At 39.8% G+C, this 20,651-nt stretch overlaps 1 non-coding gene across 1 annotated transcript; it reads right to left on the bottom strand.

Moving 5' to 3' along the window:
* Positions 1-5,586: 5,586 nt before the first annotated feature.
* Positions 5,587-5,694, bottom strand: LOC148581433 (small nucleolar RNA R71). Its single transcript, XR_015899658.1, has one exon. It is a non-coding gene; the product is annotated as a small nucleolar RNA R71 (small nucleolar RNA).
* Between the last annotated feature and the right edge of the window lie 14,957 nt (positions 5,695-20,651).

The following is a 20,651-nucleotide window of genomic DNA, read 5'->3' on the forward strand; positions in this document are numbered from 1 at the left end:
TTTGGGCTAAAGTTTGAGGTCAAACTTTTAGCCAAACGTTGGGCCTTCTTGCATGCATGTTGGGGTACTACTTTGTCTGCTTGTAAACGTTGCAAATTTCATGCCCACTATAGACTATTATATATGGTTAGAAAGCTCTGAATGTCAGCTTTCTAACCCAATTGGAATCACCACTATTGGATATCTACAACTCAAGTTATGCTCATTTGAAGAGGACAAGGTCGCTGGCCTTGGTGTGCAGCGTTTGAGGTAAAGTTTGCCTCAAACATGGTCGAAAACGCCAGTTCTGGAGGCTCAAACATATTGTCCACCCCATACTATTATACATTGTTGGAAAGCTCTGAATGTCTACTTTCAAATGCCATTGAAAGCGCATCAATTGGAGCTCCACAGCTCGAGTTATACTCCATCGAAGGTGCAGAGGTCAGTTGGCCTCACTGCAGGTTGCCACCATGTTCATTTATGCACATTGCGGGGCAGTTTTCTCCCTCAATTTTAGTGTCTACCATGCAATGCCATATATGCTTGGAAAGCTCTTGATTCCTATTTTCCATTGCTTTTGGAATCACCTCATTTGGAGCTCTGTAGCTCAAGTTATTCTTGTTGGAAGTATACCCCTTCAGGCTGTGAGGTGTGTGGCGCCAACATTTGCCAAAAAGCTTGAGGCAAACGTTGGCGCAAGCTTTTGCTCCCTCCAGGGTGTAGTCAAGCTCCTCCAAAAGTTTGAGCTAAAGTTTGAGGCAAACTTTAGCTCAAGCTTTTTTGTCCTCTCTTGCTCTTTGTTTTGAGCCACGCTTTTCTTCCTTTGGGCCACGCTTCTCTTCCTTGATTTGGTCATGGGTCACGCTTTTAGAAGCGTGGCCTAAGCCTCCAAAGTGTGCTCCAACTTCAAAGTGTGCCCAAAATTCCTCTTTTCTTTTTTTTTGCTTATTTTGTGCTCTTTTTGCTTCTTTTTCTTCTTATTTCCTACAAAGTTTATCAAATCAAAAGATCAAAGAAATATACCATTTAAGCACCAAAGAATGCAATATTTAAGCACTAATCATAAATTTCTTTTATGAAAAAGCATAGAAAAACATGACATGGTGACATGTCATCAACTCTCTCCCTCCATCTCCTCAATTTTCTTCTTCTTCCATTACTTTTTTTCTTCTTTTGCTCGAGGACGAGAAAACCTTTTACGTTTGGTGTGGTAAAAGCATTGATTTTTGTTTTTCCATAACCATTTATGGCACCTAAGGCCAGACAAACCTCTAGAAAGAGGAAAGGAAAGACAAAAGCTTTCACCTCCGAGTCATGGGAGATGGAGAGATTCATCTCAAGGGTCCATATCTCAGTAGTAGAGTGATGAGCGGATAATTTATACGCTTTTTGACATTGTTTCTAGTATATTTTTAGTAGGATCTAGTTACTTTTAGGGATGTTTTCATTAGTTTTTATGTTAAATTCACATTTCTGGACTTTACTATGAGTTTGTGTGTTTTTCTGTGATTTCAGGTATTTTCTGGCTGAAATTGAGGGACTTGAGCAAAAATCAAATTCAGAGGTTGAAAAAGGACTGCTGATGCTGTTGGATTTTGACCTCCCTACACTCAAAGTGGATTTTCTGGAGCTACAGAGCTCGAAATGGCGCACTTCCAATTGCGTTGGAAAGTAGACATCCAGGGCTTTCCAGCAATATATAATAGTCCATACTTTGGCCAAGAATAGACGACGTAAACTGGTGTTCAACGCCAGCTTTCTACCCAAATCTGGCGTCCAGCGCCAGAAAAGGAGCCAAAACCAGAGTTGAACGCCCAAACTGGCACCAAAGCTGGCGTTCAACTCCAAGGAGGACCTCTACACGTGTAACACTCAAAGCCCAGCCCAAGCACACACCAAGTGGGCCCCGGAAGTGGATTTATGCATCAATTACTTACTCATGTAAACCCTAGTGACTAGTTTATTATAAATAGGACCTTTTACTATTGTATTAGTCATCTTTGGATTACCTTATGATCCTTTGATCACGTTTTTGGGGGCTGGCCATCTCGGCCATGCCTGGACCTTCACTTATGTATTTTCATACGGTAGAGTTTCTACACTCCATAGATTAAGGTGTGGAGCTCTGCTGTTCCTCAAAGATTAATGCAAGTACTACTGTTTTCTATTCAATTCATCTTATTTCGCTTCTAAGATATCCATTCGCACCCAAGAACGTGATGAAGGTGATGATTATGTGTGACGCTCATCACCATCTCCCCTATGAACACGTGCCTGACAAACACTTCCGTTCTACATGAAATAAGCTAGAATGAATATCTCTTAGATCTCTTAACCAGAATCTTCGTGGCGTAAGCTAGAATGATGGCGGCATTCAAGAGAATCCGGAAAGTCTAAACCTTGTCTGTGGTATTTCGAGTAGGATTCGATGAATGAATGACTGTGACGAGCTCCAAACTCGCGATTGCAGGGCGTTAGTGACAGACGCAAAAGGATAGTAAATCCTATTCCAGCATGATCGAGAACCGATAGATGAATAGCCATGCCGTGACAGGGTGCGTGAGCATATTATTCACTGAGAGGATAAGATGAAGCCATTGGCAAGGGTGATGCCTCCAGACGATTAGCCGTGCCGTGACAGGGCATTGGATCATTTTCCCGAGAGATGACCGAAAGTAGCCATTGAAAGTGGTGATGTATCACATAAAGCCAGCCATGGAAAGGAGTGAGACTGATTGGATGAAGATAGTAGGAAAGCAGAGGTTCAGAGGAACGAAAGCATCTCCATTCGCTTATCTGAAATTCCTACCAATGAATTACATAAGTATTTCTATCCCTATTTTATTATATTAAATTCAAAAACACCATTATCCATTTATATCTGCCTAACTGAGATTTGCAAGGTGACCATAGCTTGCTTCATACCAACAATCTCCGTGGGATTCGACCCTTACTCACGTAAGGTATTACTTGGACGACCCAGTGCACTTGCTGGTTAGTTGTATCGAAATTGTGACAAATTATGAATGTGTAATCACGATTACGCGTACCAAGTTGCTCACGTGCCAGGAATAGTTTGAGCCTGGACATCACAATTTCATGCACCAAGTTTTTGGCGCCGTTGCCGGGGATTGTTCGAGCCTGGACATCACAATTTCGTGCACCAAGTTTTTGGCGCCGTTGCCGGGGATTGTTCGAGTTTGGACAACTGACGGTTCATCTTGTTGCTCAGATTAGGTAATTTTCTTTTTATTTTATTTTCAAAAAAATTTTTCAAAAATATTTCTAAAATTTTCTCATCTGTTTTCGAAAATAATAAAAATGTTTTCAAAAAAAAAAATTCTTTTATTCAAAATTTTTAAGAATGAATTCTAGTGTTTCATGAAGCATGTAAAGCCTGGCTGGCTGTAAAGCCATGTCTAAATTTATTTGGACTGAGGCTTGCAATTTGTTATCAAGAGCAATATACTCTCGTGTTAAATGCTGAAGCTTGGCTGGCCATTGGCCATGTCTAGTGTTTTGGACTGGAGCTTTCTTTGAAAGCTTGGCTGGCTAGTGAGCCATGTCTAATTCCTGGACTGAAGCTTTAGACTAAGAATGCAAGATTCCTGGAATTCATATTAAAAATTTTGGAATCCTTATTTTTTCTTTTTCATATAATTTTCGAAAAAAATCCAAAAAAAATTAGAAAATCATAAAAATCAAAAATATTTTTCTGTTTCTTGTTTGAGTCTTGAGTCATATCATAAGTTTGGTGTCACTTGCATATGCATCTAGCATTTTTCGAAAATATCATGCATTCATAGTGTTCTTCATGATCTTCAAGTTGTTCTTGGTAAGTCTTCTTGTTTGATCTTGATGATATTTTTTGTTGTGTCTTTTCTTGTTTTTCATATGCATTCTTGAATTCTTAGTGCCTAGGCATTAAAGATTTCTAAGTTTGGTGTCTTGCATGTTTTCTTTGCATTAAAAATTTTACAAAATTGTGTCTATGATGTTCATCTTGACATTCATAGTGTTCTTAGTGTTCATCTTGACATTCATAGCATTCTTGCATGCATCACATGTTTTGATCTAAAAATTTCATGCATTGCATCATTTTTCTTGTTTTTCTCTCTCTTCATTAAAAATTCAAAAATAAAAAAAATATCTTTCCCTTTTTCTCTCATCAAATTCGAAAATTTCGATTGACTTTTTAAAAAATTTTTAAAATCAAATTGTTCCTCATAAGTCAAATCAAATTTTCAATTTGAAAATCTTATCTTTTTCAAAATCTTTTTCAAAAATCAAATCTTTTTCAAAATTCTTAGTTATTTTCGAAAATTTCAAAAATATTCTTCAAAAATCTTTTTCCTATTTTTATACCAAATTTTCGAAAATAACATAATCAATTAATGTTTTGATTCAAAAATTTGAAGTTTGTTACTTGCTTGTTAAGAAAGATTCAAACTTTAAGTTCTAGAATCATATCTTGTGATTTCTTGTAAATCAAGTCATTAATTGTGATTTTAAAAATCAAATCTTTTTCAAAAACTAATTTTTATCATATCTTTTCAAAAATATCTTCTTATCTTATCTTTTTCAAAAATATCTATTCTAACTTCCTAACTTCTTATCTTTTCAAAATTTGTTTCAACTAACTAACTAACTTTTTGTTTCTTAAACTTTTTCAAAACTACCTAACTAACTCTCTCTCTCTAATTTTCGAAAATATCTTCCCTCTTTTTCAAAATTTCTTTTTAATTAACTAATTATTTTTATTTTTTATTTTTGATTTAAAAAATTTTCGAAAAAAAATACTAACATTTTTCAAAAACCATTTTCGAAAATCACTAACTCTTTTTCAAAAAATTATTTTCGAAAATTCTCCCTCTCCCATCTTATTCTATTTATTCATTCATATCCTAACATCTCATCTCACATATCTAGCCTCCTCACAGTTGTGTTTCTTCCATTATATTACATTCTTTGTATCTCCCTCTTCTTCTACTTACACAGGGATCCCTATACTGTGGTATAAAGGATCTCTATTATTATTATTATTTTTTTTTGTGCCCTCTTCTTTGTCATATGAGCAGGAGCAAGGATAAGAACATTCTTGTGGAAGCAGATCCAGAACCTGAAAGGACTCTGAAGAGAAAATTAAGAGAAGCTAAAATACAACAATCCAGAGATAACCTTTCAGAAATTTTTGAACAGGAAGAGGAGATGGCAGCCGAAAATAATAATAATATAAGGAAGATGCTTGGTGACTTTACTGCACCTAATTCCAATTTACATGGAAGAAGCATCTCCATTCCTGCCATTGGAGCAAACAACTTTGAGCTGAAACCTCAATTAGTTTCTCTGATGCAGCAGAATTGCAAGTTTCATGGACTTCCATCTGAAGATCCTTTTCAGTTCTTAACTGAATTCTTGCAGATATGTGATACTGTTAAGACTAATGGAGTGGATCTTGAAGTCTACAGGCTCATACTTTTCCCTTTTGCTGTAAGAGACAGAGCTAGATTATGGTTGGATTCTCAACCCAAAGACAGCCTGAACTCTTGGGATAAGCTGGTCACGGCTTTCTTAGCCAAGTACTTCCCTCCTCAAAAGCTGAGCAAGCTTAGAGCTGATGTTCAAACCTTCAGACAGAAAGAAGGTGAATCCCTCTATGAAGCTTGGGAAAGATACAAACAGTTGACCAAAAAGTGTCCTTCTGATATGCTTTCAGAATGGACCATCCTGGATATATTCTATGATGGTTTATCTGAGCTATCAAAAATGTCACTGGACACTTCTGTAGGTGGATCCATTCACCTAAAGAAAACGCCTGCAGAAGCTCAAGAACTCATTGACATGGTTGCTAATAACCAGTTCATGTACACTTCTGAAAGGAATCCTGTGAATAATGGGACGCCCATGAAGAAGGGAGTTCTTGAAGTTGATACTCTGAATGCCATATTGGCTCAGAATAAAATATTGACTCAGCAAGTCAATATGATCTCTCAGAGTCTGCATGGAATGCAAGCTGCATCCAACAGTACTCAAGAGGCTTCTTATGAAGAAGAAGCTTATGATCCTGAGAACCCTGCAATAGCAGAGGTGAAGTACTTAGGTGAACCTTATGGAAACACCTATAACTCATCATGGAGAAATTATCCAAATTTCTCATGGAAGGATCAAAAGCCGCAACAAGGCTTTAATAATGGTGGAAGAAACAGGTTTAGCAACAGCAAGCCTTTTCCATCATCAACTCAGCAACAGACAGAGAACTCTGAACAAAATGCTTCTAATTTAGCAAATCTAGTCTCTGATCTATCTAAGGCCACTGTAAGTTTCATGAATGAAACAAGGTCTTCCATTAGAAATCTGGAAGCACAAGTGGACCAGCTGAGTAAAAGGATAACTGAAATCCCTCCTAGTACTCTCCCAAGCAATACAGAAGAGAACCCAAAAGGAGAGTGCAAGGCCATTGACATAAGCACCATGGCCGAACCTGTGAGGAGAGGAGAGGACGTGAATCCCAAGGAGGAAGACCTCCTGGGACGTCCAGTGGTCAATAAGGAGCTTCCCTCTGAGGAACCAAAGGCCTCTGGGGCTCATCTAGAGACCATAGAGATCCCATTGAACCTCCTTATGCCCTTCATGAGCTCTGATGAGTATTCCTCTTCTGAAGAGAATGAGGATGTTACTAAAGAGCAAACTGCCAAGTTTCTTGGTGCAATCATGAAGCTGAATGCCAAATTATTTGGCATTGATACTTGGGAAGTTGAACCTCCCTTGTTCATCAATGAACTGAGTGATCTGGATCAACTGACATTACCTCAGAAGAGACAGGATCCTGGAAAGTTCATAATACCCTGTACCATAGGCACTATGATCTTTAAAGCTCTGTGTGACCTTGGTTCAGGAATAAACCTCATGCCCCTCTCTGTAATAGAGAAACTGGGAATCTATGGGGTGCAAGCTGCTAAAATCTCATTAGAGATGGCAGATAGCTCAAGAAAACAGGCTTATGGACAAGTAGAGGACGTGTTAGTAAAGGTTGAAGGCCTTTACATCCCTGCTGATTTCATAGTCCTGGATACTGGAAAGGAAGAGGATGAATCCATCATCCTAGGAAGACCTTTCCTGGCCACAGCAAGAGCTGTGATTGATGTTGACAGAGGTGAAATATTCCTTCAATGGAATGAGAACTCCCTTGTGTTTAAAACTCAAGGATCTCCCTCTGCAACCATGGAGAGGAAGCAGAAAAAGCTTCTCTCAAAGCAGAGTCAACCAGAGCCCCCACAGTCAAACTCTAAGTTTGGTGTTGGGAGGCCACAACCAAACTCTAAGTTTGGTGTTGAACCCCCATATCCAAACTCTAAGTTTGGTGTTGGAGAGTCTCAACAAAGCTCTGCACATCTGTGAGGCTCCATGAGAGCCCACTGTCAAGCTATTGACATTAAAGAAGCACTTGTTGGGAGGCAACCCAATGTCTATCTAATTCTTATTTTTATTGTTTTTCATGTTTTCTTAGGTTCATGATCATGTGGAGTCACAAAATAAATATAAAAATTGAAAACGGAATCAAAAATAGCAGAAGAAAAATCACACCCTAGAGGAGCATCTGTCTGGCGTTCAGCGCCAGAACAGAGCATGGTTCTGGCGCTGAACGCCCAAAATGGGCAGCTTCTGGGCGCTGAACGCCAGAACAGGCATGGTTCTGGCGTTCAACGCCAGAAATGGCACACAAATGGGCGTTGAACGCCCAAAATGGCCACCAACCTGGCGCTGAATGCCCAGAGTTGGGTACAAAGGCATTTTTACATGCCTAATGGGTGCAGGGATGTAAATCCTTGAACACCTCAGGATCTGTGGACCCCACAGGATCTACTTAGGATCTGTGGACCCCACAGGATCCACTCAGGATCTGTGGACCCCACAGGATCCCCACCTCTTCACCACTCACATCCATCCACTCTTCCCCATAAACCTACCTCATAAACTCCATCTACCTTCAAAATTCAAAACCAATTTCCCACCCAAACCCACCCATATGGCCGAACCTTAACCCCCCCTCCCTTCCCTATATAAAGATCTCCATTCTTCATCAAATTCACACAACACACCCCTCTACACTCTCCTTGGCCGAAACCACATCTCCCTCTCCCTCTCCATATTTCTTCTTCTTCTTCTTCTATTCTTTTGTTTATTGCTCGAGGGCGAGCAATATTCTAAGTTTGGTGTGGTAAAAGCATAAGCTTTTTGTTTTTCCATTACCATTGATGGCACCTAAGACCGGAGAATCCTCTAGAAAGGGGAAGCGGAAGACAAAAGCTTCCACATCCGAGTCATGGGAGATGGAAAGGTTCATCTCCAAAGCCCATCAAGACCACTTCTATGATGTTGTGGCCAAGAAGAAGGTGATCCCTGAGGTCCCTTTCAAACTCAAAAGAAATGAGTATCCGGAGATCCGACATGAAATTCAAAGAAGAGGTTGGGAAGTTCTAACAAATCCCATCCAACAAGTCGGCATCCTAATGGTTCAAGAGTTCTATGCCAATGCATGGATCACCAAGAACCATGATCAAAGTAAGAACCCGGATCCAAAGAACTATGTTACAATGGTTCGGGGGAAATACTTAGATTTTAGTCCGGAGAATGTGAGGTTGGCGTTCAACTTGCCAAACATGGAAGAGAACGCACGCCCCTACACAACGAGAGTCAACTTTGATCAAAGGTTGGACCAAGTCCTTATGGACATATGTGTAGAAGGAGCTCAATGGAAGATTGACTCCAAAGGCAAGCCGGTTCAACTAAGAAGATTGGACCTCAAGCCTGTAGCTAGAGGATGGTTGGAGTTCATTCAATGCTCAATCATTCCCACTAGCAACCGGTCTGAAGTCACTATAGACCGGGCCATCATGATCCATAGCATCATGATTGGAGAAGAGGTGGAAGTTCATGAGATTATACCTCAAGAACTCTACAAGGTGGCTGACAAGTCCTCTACTATGGCAAGGTTAGCCTTTCCTCACCTCATCTGCCACCTATGCAATTCGGCTGGGATTGACATAGAGGGAGATATCCTCATTAAAGAGGACAAGCCCATCACTAAGAAGAATATGGAGCAAGCAAGAGAGCCCATTCATGGAGCTCAAAGAGGCGCAGGAAGCTCATCACCATGAGATCCCGGAGATGCCTCAAATGCACTTTCCTCCACAAAACTATTGGGAGCAAATCAACACCTCCCTAGAAGAATTGAGTTCCAATATGGGACAACTAAGGGTGGAACATCAAGAGCACTCCATCATGCTTCATGAAATAAGAGAAGATCAAAAAGCAATGAGGGAGGAGCAACAAAGACAAGGAAGAGACATAGAAGAGCTCAAGGACATCATTGGTTCCTCAAGAAGGAAACGCCACCATTACTAAGGTGGATTCATTCCTTGTTCTTCTTTCTTCTGTTTTTCGTTTTCTATGTTATGTGCTTATCTATGTTTGTGTCTTCATTACATGATCATTAGTAGTAGTAACTATGTCTTAAAGTTATGAATGTCCTATGAATCCATCACCTCTCTTAAAATAAAAACTGTTTTAATTCAAAAGAACAAGAAGTACATGAGTTTCGAATTTATCCTTGAACTTAGCTTAATTATGTTGATGTGGTGACAATGCTTCTTGTTTTCTGAATGTATGCTTGAACAGTGCATATGTCTTTTGAAGTTGTTGTTTAAGAATGTTAAATATGTTGGCTCTTGAAAGAATGATGACTAGGAGACATGTTATTTGATAATCTGAAAAATCATAAAAATGATTCTTGAAGCAAGAAAAAGCAGCAAAGAACAAAGCTTGCAGAAAAAAAAAGGGGCGAAAAAAAATAGAAAGAAAAAGAAAAAGCAAGCAGAAAAAGCCGATAACCCTTAAAACCAAAAGGCAAGGGCAAATAAAAAGGATCCCAAGGCTTTGAGCATCAGTGGATAGGAGGGCCTAAAGGAATAAAATCCTGGTCTAAGCGGCTAAACCAAGCTGTCCCTAACCATGTGCTTGTGGCGTGTAGGTGTCAAGTAAAAACTTGAGACTGAGCGGTTAAAGTCAAGGTCCAAAGCAAAAACAAAGAGTGTGCTTAAGAACCCTGGACACCTCTAATTAGGGACTTTAGCAAAGCTGAGTCACAATCTGAAAAGGTTCACCCAATTATGTGTCTGTGGCATTTATGTATCCGGTGGTAATACTGGAAAACAAAGTGCTTAGGGCCACGGCCAAGACTCATAAAGAAGCTGTGTTCAAGAATCATCATACTGAACTAGGAGAATCAATAACACTATCTGAACTCTGAGTTCCTATAGAGGCCAATCATTCTGAACCTCAATGGATAGAGTGAAATGCCAAAACTATTCAAGAGGCAAAAAGCTATAAGTCCCGCTCATATGATTGAAGCTCTGTTTCATTGATAGTTTGAAATTTATAGTATATTCTCTTCTTTTTATCCTATTTGAATTTCAGTTGCTTGGGGACAAGCAACAATTTAAGTTTGGTGTTGTGATGAGCGGATAATTTATACGCTTTTTGACATTGTTTCTAGTATGTTTTTAGTAGGATCTAGTTACTTTTAGGGATGTTTTTATTAGTTTTTATGTTAAATTCACATTTCTAGACTTTACTATGAGTTTCTGTGTTTTTCTGTGATTTCAGGTATTTTCTGGCTGAAATTGAGGGACTTGAGCAAAAATCAGATTCAGAGGTTGAAAAAGGACTGCTGATGCTGTTGGATTCTGACCTCCCTGCACTCAAAGTGGATTTTCTGGAGCTACAGAACTCGAAATGGCGCGCTTCTAATTGCGTTGGAAAGTAGACATCCAGGGCTTTCCAGCGATATATAATAGTCCATACTTTGGCCAAGAATAGACGACGTAAACCGGCGTTCAACGCCAGCTTTCTACCCAAATCTGGCGTCTAGCGCCAGAAAAGGAGCCAAAACCAGAGTTGAACGCCCAAACTGGCACCAAAGCTGGCGTTCAACTCCAAGGAGGACCTCTACACGTGTAACACTCAAAGCCCAGCCCAAGCACACACCAAGTGGGCCCCGGAAGTGGATTTATGCATCAATTACTTACTCATGTAAACCCTAGTGACTAGTTTATTATAAATAGGACCTTTTACTATTGTATTAGTCATCTTTGGATTACCTTATGATCCTTTGATCACGTTTTTGGAGGCTGGCCATCTCGGCCATGCCTGGACCTTCACTTATGTATTTTTATACGGTAGAGTTTCTACAATCCATAGATTAAGGTGTGGAGCTCTGCTGTTCCTCAAAGATTAATGCAAGTACTACTGTTTTCTATTCAATTCATCTTATTTCGCTTCTAAGATATCTATTCGCACCCAAGAACGTGATGAAGGTGATGATTATGTGTGACGCTCATCACCATCTCCCCTATGAACACGTGCCTGACAAATACTTCCGTTCTACATGAAATAAGCTAGAATGAATATCTCTTAGATCTCTTAACCAGAATCTTCGTGGCGTAAGCTAGAATGATGACGGCATTCAAGAGAATCCGGAAAGTCTAAACCTTGTCTGTGGTATTCCGAGTAGGATTCGATGAATGAATGACTGTGACGAGCTCCAAACTCGCGATTGCAGGGCATTAGTGACAGACGCAAAAGGATAGTAAATCCTATTCCAGCATGATCGAGAACCGACAGATGAATAGCCGTGCCGTGACAGGGTGCGTGAGCATATTATTCACTGAGAGGATAAGATGAAGCCATTGGCAAGGGTGATGCCTCCAGACGATTAGCCGTGCCGTGACAGGGCATTGGATCATTTTCTCGAGAGATGACCGAAAGTAGCCATTGACAGTGGTGATGTATCACATAAAGCCAGCCATGGAAAGGAGTGAGACTGATTGGATGAAGATAGTAGGAAAGCAGAGGTTCAGAGGAACGAAAGCATCTCCATTCGCTTATCTGAAATTCCTACCAATGAATTACATAAGTATTTCTATCCCTATTTTATTATATTAAATTCGAAAACACCATTATCCATTTATATCTGCCTAACTGAGATTTGCAAGGTGACCATAGCTTGCTTCATACTAACAATCTCCGTGGGATTCGACCCTTACTCACGTAAGGTATTACTTGGACAACCCAGTGCACTTGCTGGTTAGTTGTATCGAAATTGTGACAAATTATGAATGTGTAATCACGATTACGCGTACCAAGTTGCTCACGTGCCAGGAATAGTTTGAGCCTGGACATCACAATTTCGTGCACCATAGAGCATTTGACTGCACAACAAGAGAGCCCACTCATGGACCTCAACAAGAGCATGAGGAATTCTCTCACCAAGAAATCCCTGAGATACCTCAAGGGATACATTTTCCTCCACACAACTATTGGGAGCAACTAAGGATAGGAGTACCAAAATCACTAGGGATGAAGCAACAAAGGCAAGGAAGAGACATAGAGGAGCTCAAGATCACCATTGGTTCTTCAAGAAGAGGAAGACGCTACCCTCACTAAGGTGGACTCGTTCCTTAATCTCCTAGTTCTTATTTTCCTGTGTGTTTCAGTTTTTGAGCCTTATGTTTTATTTATGTTTGTGTCTTTACTATATGATCATTAGTGTTTAAGTGTCTATGTCTTAAAGCTATGAATTTCCTATGAATCCATCACCTTTCTTAAATGAAAAATGCTTTAATTACAAAAGAACAAGAAGTACATGAATTTCGAATTCATCCTTGAAATTAGTTTAATTATTTTGATGTAGTGACAATACTTTTTGTTTTCTGAATGAATGCTTGAACAGTGCATATGTCTTTTGATATTGTTGTTTATGAATGTTAAATATATTGGCTCTTGAAAGAATGATGAAAAGGAGAAATGTTATTGATAATCTGAAAAATCATAAAATTGATTCTTGAAGCAAGAAAAAGCAGTGAATACAAAAGCTTGCGAAAAAAAGAGAAAGAAAAAGAAAAAGCAAGAAGAAAAAGCCAAGAGCTCTTTAAACCAAAAGGCAAGAGCAAAAAGCCAGTAACCCTTTAAACCAAAATGCAAGGGTAATAAAAAGGATCCAAGGCTTTGAGCATCAGTGGATATGAGGGCCCAAAGGAATAAAATCCTGGCCTAAGCGGCTAAACCAAGCTGTCCCTAACCATGTGCTTGTGGCGTGAAGGTGTCAAGCCAAAAGCTTGAGACTGAGCAGTTAAAGTCGAGGTCCAAAGCAAAAAGAAGAGTGTGCTTAAGAACCCTGGACACCTCTAATTGGGGACTCTAGCAAAGCTGAGTCACAATCTGAAAAGGTTCACCCAGTTATGTGTCTGTGGCATTTATGTATCCGGTGGTAATACTGGAAAACAAAGTGCTTAGGGCCACGGCCAAGACTCATAAAGTAGCTGTATTCAAGAATCAACATACTGAACTAGGAGAATCAATAACACTATCTAAATTCTGAGTTCCTATAGATGCTAATCATTCTGAACTTCAAGGGATAAAGTGAGATGCCAAAACTGTTCAGAGGCAAAAAGCTACTAGTCCTGCTCATTTAATTGGAGCTAAGTTTTATTGATATTTTTGGAATTTATAGTATATTCTCTTCTTTTTATCCTATTTGATTTTCATTTGCTTGGGGACAAGCAACAATTTAAGTTTGGTGTTATGTAATTTATACACTTTTTGGCATTATTTTTACATAGTTTTTAGTATATTTTTATTAGTTTTTAAATAAAAATCACCATTTCTGGACTTTACTATGAGTTTTGTGTTTTTCTGTGATTTCAGGTAATTTCTGGCTGAAATTGAGGGACTTGAGCAAAAATCAGATTCAGAGGCTGAAGAAGGACTGCAGATGCTGTTGGATTCTGAACTCCCTGCACTCAAAGTTGATTTTCTGAAGCTACAAGAGTCCAAATGGCACGCTCTCAATTGCGTTGGAAAGTAGACTTCCAGGGATTTCCAGAAATATATAATAGTCCATACTTTGCCCGAGTTTAGATGACGCAAACTGGCGTTCAACACCAGCTTTCTGCCATATTCTGGTGTTAAACGCCAGAAACAGGTTGCAAAGCAGAGTTAAACGCCAGAAACAAGTTACAAACTGGCGTTTAACTCCAAGGAAGACCTCTACACGTGAAAGCTTCAATGCTCAGCCCAAGCACACACCAAGTGGGCCCGGGAGTAGATTTCTGCATCATTTACTTATTTCTGTAACCCTAGTAACTAGTTTAGTATAAATAGAACTTTTTACTATCGTGTTAAGGATCTTTGGATAATCTTTTGATCATTTTAGATCTCTAGACCTCTATGGGAGGCTGGCCACTCGGCCATGTCTACCCTATGTTCACTTATGTATTTTCAAGGGTAGAGTTTCTACACACCATAGATTAAGGTGTGGAGCTCTGCTGTTCTTCATGAATTAATGCAAAGTACTATTATTTTTCTATTCAATTCAAGCCTATTTCTTCTCTAAGATATTCATTTGCACACAAGAACATGATGAATGTGATGATTATGTGACGCTCATCATCATTCTCACTTATGAACGCGTGCCTGACAAACACTTCCGTTCTACATGCAAACAAGCTTGAATGTGTATCTCTTAGCCTCTTAATCTACGATCAAAGTCTTCGTGGTATAGGCTAGAATTATTGGCGGCCATTCTTGAGATCCGAAAAGTCTAAACCTTGTCTGTGGTATTCCGAGTAGGATCTGGGAAGGGATGGCTGTGACGAGCTTCAAACTCGCGAGTGCTGGGTGGTGCGCAGAAATTGTGATTACACTTTGATTATGTAAAATTCATCGCTTTTTCTTTCCCTGGTAATGGCGCCAAAAACATGATGCCAATACCATGGTTCACAACTTCGCACAACTAACCAGCAAGTGCACTGGGTCGTCCAAGTAATACCTTACGTGAGTAAGGGTCGAATCCCACGGAGATTGTTGGTATGAAGCAAGCTATGGTCACCTTGTAAATCTCAGTCAGGCAGATATAAATTGATAATGGTGTTTTCGAATACTAATTAAATAAACATAGAATAAAGGATAGAAATACTTATCTAAATCATTGGTGAGAATTTCAGATAAGCGAATAGAGATGCTTTCGTTCCTCTGAACCTCTGCTTTCCTGCTATCTTCATCCAATCAGTCTTACTCCTTTCCATGGCTGGCTTTATGTGATACATCACCATTGTCAATGGCTACTTTCGGTCTTCTCTCGGGAAAATGATCCAAATGCCTTGTCACGGCACGGCTAATCGTCTGGAGGCATCACCCTTGTCAATGGCTTCATCTTATCCTCTCAGTGAAAATGGTCAACGCACCCTGTCACGGCACTGCTATTCATCTGTCGGTTCTCGATCATGCTGGAATAGGATTTACTATCCTTTTGCGTCTGTCACTAACGCCCCGCAATCGCGAGTTTGGAGCTCGTCACAGTCATTCATTCATTGAATCCTACTCGGAATACCACAGACAAGGTTTAGACCTTCCGGATTCTCTTGAATGCCGCCATCATTCTAGCTTACACCACGAAGATTCTGGTTAGGAGATCTAAGAGATACTCATTCAGTCTAAGGTAGAACGGAAGTGGTTGTCAGGCACGCGTTCATAGGGAATGATGATGATTGTCACGTTCATCACATTCAGGTTGAAGAGCGAATGAATATCTTAGAAGCGAAATAAGATGAATTGAATAGAAAATAGTAGTACTTTGCATTAATCTTTGAGGAACAGCAGAGCTCCACACCTTAATCTATGGAGTGTAGAAACTCTACCGTTAAAAATACATAAGTGAAAGGTCCAGGCATGGCCAAATGGCCAGCCCCTCTGATCTAAGAACCAGGCATCCAAAGATGATCCTAAGATCCTAAGATGATCAAAAGATGTCTAATACAATAGTAAAAGGTCCTATTTATAATAAACTAGCTACAAGGGTTTACAGAAGTAAGTAATTGATGCATAAATCCACTTCCGGGGCCCACTTGGTGTGTGCTTGGGCTGAGCTTTGAGTGTTGCACGTGTAGAGGTCCTTCTTGGAGTTGAACGTCAGCTTTTGTGCCAGTTTGGGCGTTGAACTCTGGTTTTGGATCCTTTTCTGGCGCTGGACGCCAGAATTGGGCAGAGAGCTGGCGTTGAACGCCAGTTTGCGTCATCTATTCTTGGCCAAAGTATGGACTATTATACATTGCCGGAAAGCCCTGGATGTCTACTTTCCAACGCAATTGGGAGAGCGCCATTTAGAGTTCTGTAGCTCTAGAAAATCAATTTTGAGTGCAGGGAGGTCAGAATCCAACAGCATCAGCAGTCCTTCTTCAACCTCTGAATATGATTTTTGCTCAAGTCCCTCAATTTCAGCCAGAAAATACCTGAAATCATAGAAAAACACACAAACTCATAGTAAAGTCCAGAAATGTGAATTTAACATAAAAACTAATGAAAATATCCCTAAAAGTAACTAGATCCTACTAAAAACATACTAAAAACAATGCCAAAAAGCGTATAAATTATCCGCTCATCACTGGGCGTAGTAACAGACGCAAAAGGATTACTGAATCCTATTCCAGTATGATCGAGAACCGATAGATGATTAGCCGTGCGGTGACAGCGCATTTGAACCATTTTCACTGAGAGGATGGGATGTAGCCATTGACAACGGTGATGCCCAACATACAGCTTGCCATGGAAAGGAGTATGAAGGATTGGATGAAAGCAGTAGGAAAGCAGAGATTCAGAAGGAACTAAGCATCTCCATACGCTTATCTGAAATTCTCACCAATGAATTACATAAGTATCTCTATCTTTATTTTACGTTTTATTTATCTTTTAATTATTAAAACTCTATAACCATTTGAATCTGCCTGACTGAGATTTACAAGGTGACCATAGCTTGCTTCAAGCCAACAATCTCCGTGGGATCGATCCTTACTCACGTAAGGTTTATTACTTGGATGACCCAGTGCACTTGCTGGTTAGTTGTGCGAAGTTGTGACAAAGAACTAAGATTATCAACATACGTATAAAGTTTTTGGCGCCGTTACCAAGAAATTAACGATCACGATTTCGTGCACCAGCCACCCAATTGGACTTGTGATGATCAACTTGAAGTTGCGTGTAAAAACAAAGTTTGGGATCCTGATAAATCCCAATTTTAGGATTTATCATGTGTAGAATTTAGGGGTTTTTATCAATATTCTATCACACTCATCCATATAAAATACATAGTTTTGTGTCTCCTTCCTAATTTTGCTTGATGGTTGAAAACATACTTTTTAGGCCTTAAATATGCTATATTTTAATCCACTTCTATTACTATTCGATGCCGTGATATGTTTATTGAGTGATTTCAGAGTTTATAGGGCAAGAATGGCCTAGAAGAGAGAAAAGAAGCATGCACAAATGGAAGGATAACGAAAGAAGGGAGTTTTAGAGAATCGGCTGCGACGAGCACGCGTGGCCGATGTGCACGCGTGGGAGCATGATGCTGGGATTGGCCCGCAAAAGTTGACGTGTTCGCGTGGCTGGGTGAAAATCTCATTGACGCGTATGCGTGCTTGACGTGTACGCGTGGCTCGCAAAAATCCAGAGACGCGTACGCGTGACCGATGCGTATGTGTGACGCTCGGCACGTGACTTCATTAGTGAAATCGTGGCTGGCGATTTCTGAAGAGCTCCAGGCCCAATTTTAGCTGAATTCTGGAGGGAAAAGACCCAAGGGACCAAGGAAAAAGGGTATTTTGACACATTAGAGAATTTTTAGCTAGTTTTTTGAGTTTATGATTCTAGAGATAGAAACTCTCACTTCTCTCTAGGTTTTGGCTTTCTCAATTGCAATTTCACTTGGATCTTTTGGTTAGATCTATTTTGAATTCAATTTTTCATTGCTATAATTTGTAGATCTCATTCTTCTACTCTCAATTTAGTGTTCTTCTTACTCTAGTTATTTTGGATCTAGGATTTGGATCTTGTTTACATTGATTTCTATTAATGCATTGAGGAATTTCATATTCATTGTTATTAATTGCTTGATTGTGGTTAATTGCTTGTAGTAGATAGCTTTAGTTTTGAATTCTCTTCTTAATTTCATAATGTCTTGCATTCTTATTCACTAAGTGTTTGAGAAAATGTCAATTATAGCTATGGAGTAGATTTTCACTCTTGGCTTGGGGGTTGGGTAATTGGAGACACTTGAATTGTCAAAGTCTTTTGTTGATTGACAATTGGAAATTGCTAGTTGATTTGAATGCCACTAAAGCTAGTCTTTCCTTAGGATTTGACTAGGACTTGTGAACTCAAATTGATTATCTCCACTTGACTTTCCTTTATAGTTAGAGGTTAACTAAGTGGAGTAATAACCAATTATTATCACAATTGATGGAGGCAATGAGGATAAAAATTCCAATTCTCACCCCTAGCCAAGGATTTTACATTGATTGATTGCCATTCACTTGCTAGCTTAAGTTCTTGTGTTCCTTAGTCTAATTGTTAGTTGCTCATTGTTTTAGTTCAAGTTCATTTACTTTTCTTGTATTCAATTCCAAACTACCAAGAGAACTCCTAACCAATGATGTGCATCTTAAGGCAACTCCTAGGGAGAACGACCCGGGATTCTACTCCCGGTTATTGATTTTGAATTGTGGTGACACATTTTCTAAATTTGGTGCATTATAGCTTGTTGGTTTAGACTATACTCACGACAGAATTATATTGGAAAATTCTATACCGACAAATATAACACATCAAAATGGCGCCATTGCCGGGTAGTTGCATATGTGTGCCATGTTATTGGTTAGTGTAAATATGTTGATATGTGGATACTTGAATTTTTTTTATTGATTGCTAGTTCAATTGTTAGTTAGGATTAATCTTTTTTTAGTGCATTTTGTTGTCATGAGCTCTATGCTTCTTTCATTGAATGACGCGTTCATTACCAGATCTGAGCTTAGCTACATTTGATCCTGAAATTGAGAGGACTTTACTCCATATTAGGCAAGCTCGGCGTCGGTTAGCCTTTGGAGGTGGTGAAAGGGTTTCTACCAATTCACCAACCTTATCCGAGGTTGAATCCGAAGCGTCATTTGAGGAAGGAACTATCTACTCTTCCATTAATACTACTAATACCTCTTCCATTGAATTAGGTACCGATATTATGGCCGCTCCAAGAAGAGTCACTCTTAAGGAAGCCCGTGCTCTGGACTTTGTTCTTTAACCGCTTCAAGTACGTCATCCAGAGTTGAATGCTAATTTTGAGCTTAAAACTGCCTTGATTAATCTTCTCCCTAAGTTCCATGGAATTCCCGCTCAAGATCCTATTAGACACCTGTTCCGAGGGTTACCTGAAACTGGAGGTTGATCTCGGTCAAGATCTTCTGTACTGGCCGGTGCTGACGTGTCTGGCTGCTGAGTGGCGGCCGGAGCTGTCGTGTCCGACTTGTTGGACTGGCTGCACTGCTGATCCTTCACCATCGGAGGGTGGGGGGTACCTGCAAGGGACTCTGATGCTTAAGTTAGCAAGGGTATTAAGCAGGTTTTTAGTAGAATCAGAGTATGAGTTATACCTGGGTGCTCCAATGTATTTATAATAGTGTGGAGTGACCTTCTTAGATAAGATAAGTTAGTTATTTTATCTTATTTTATCTTATCTTTTGAGTGAGGTCAGCTTATCTTCAAGGGAACCGCCCTTCTTTCTGTAGGCTTGGGATGCCTTTGGATTTGGGTCGTATTCCTTAAGTTGGGCCCCTTTTTGGGCTTTCCTGTCGATTAGGCCGAGCTCTTTGAGTAGAGGTCGAATAGCCTGACCTGAAGAGGTCGGTCGCTTTGTTACTGAACATCCCGGATCGGATAGCTCGACCCAGGGTGTGAACAGTGTCCCTGCTTGAGCTCGGTCTTCCTTTTTGAGGTCGAGTCCTAGACTTCGATCCTTCTCTGGTGAAGCCGAACTCGAGCATTTGTCGACTTCTTTCTTTGTAGAGTTTTGAATGTGGAACGTTTTCTTCTGAGAGCGCGCGCTTTTATATCAGCGCTCTGTTCTTGGGAACGTGTGAAGGTTTAATACCTTTATTAATTGGTTTTAATTGCCCCATTTTCCTTGGCTTTTTATTTTGAATTTTGCACACAGAAACGGTTTCTCTTCTTTCGTTTTTCTTTGTAACTTCTCCCTTTACTCTCTCGCTTTCTGCTTTCACCTAAATTTTGCCTTTCTTGCGTTACGGCGTCATTCGGTGATTTTCTGGGTGATTCCGTCTTTCCATCTTCAATCTCCTTCGATGTTTCTTCCTTTGTTCAGGTTGGTTTTTCTTTCTTTGTGCTTCTTTTGTTGTTTTTTCCTTCGGTTCTTGGTAAAGTTTTGGTTTTGTTTGAATGCATGTTTGGAAAACTTGAATCTTTTTGCATTGTCGTGCTCGCTTGTCGCTGTGCTACATGTTTTTCTAGTTTTTCATGAATCTGTTTTACTTTGCCCAGAAGGTTGCTCCTTTTGATGACTTTTACTATGTTGATGATTTTATTGATGATCCTTTGTAGAAAGTAACGATTTTTTCTAGTGGCTTGTTTGTTTGGGGTGTTTATTTTCTGAAAAAGGTGGCGTCTTTGATGACTTCTTGTTGATACTTTCGTTGCTTGGTAGTTCCGTCTGTGACTGTGAATTTGGGAGGTAGTTATTTTGATGACTTTATTTGATTTGTAGCTCGTGG

Source organism: Arachis ipaensis, chromosome B10 (assembly GCF_059453495.1).
Source record: "Arachis ipaensis isolate K30076 ecotype BB chromosome B10, ASM5945349v1, whole genome shotgun sequence".
NCBI lineage: Eukaryota > Viridiplantae > Streptophyta > Magnoliopsida > Fabales > Fabaceae > Arachis > Arachis ipaensis.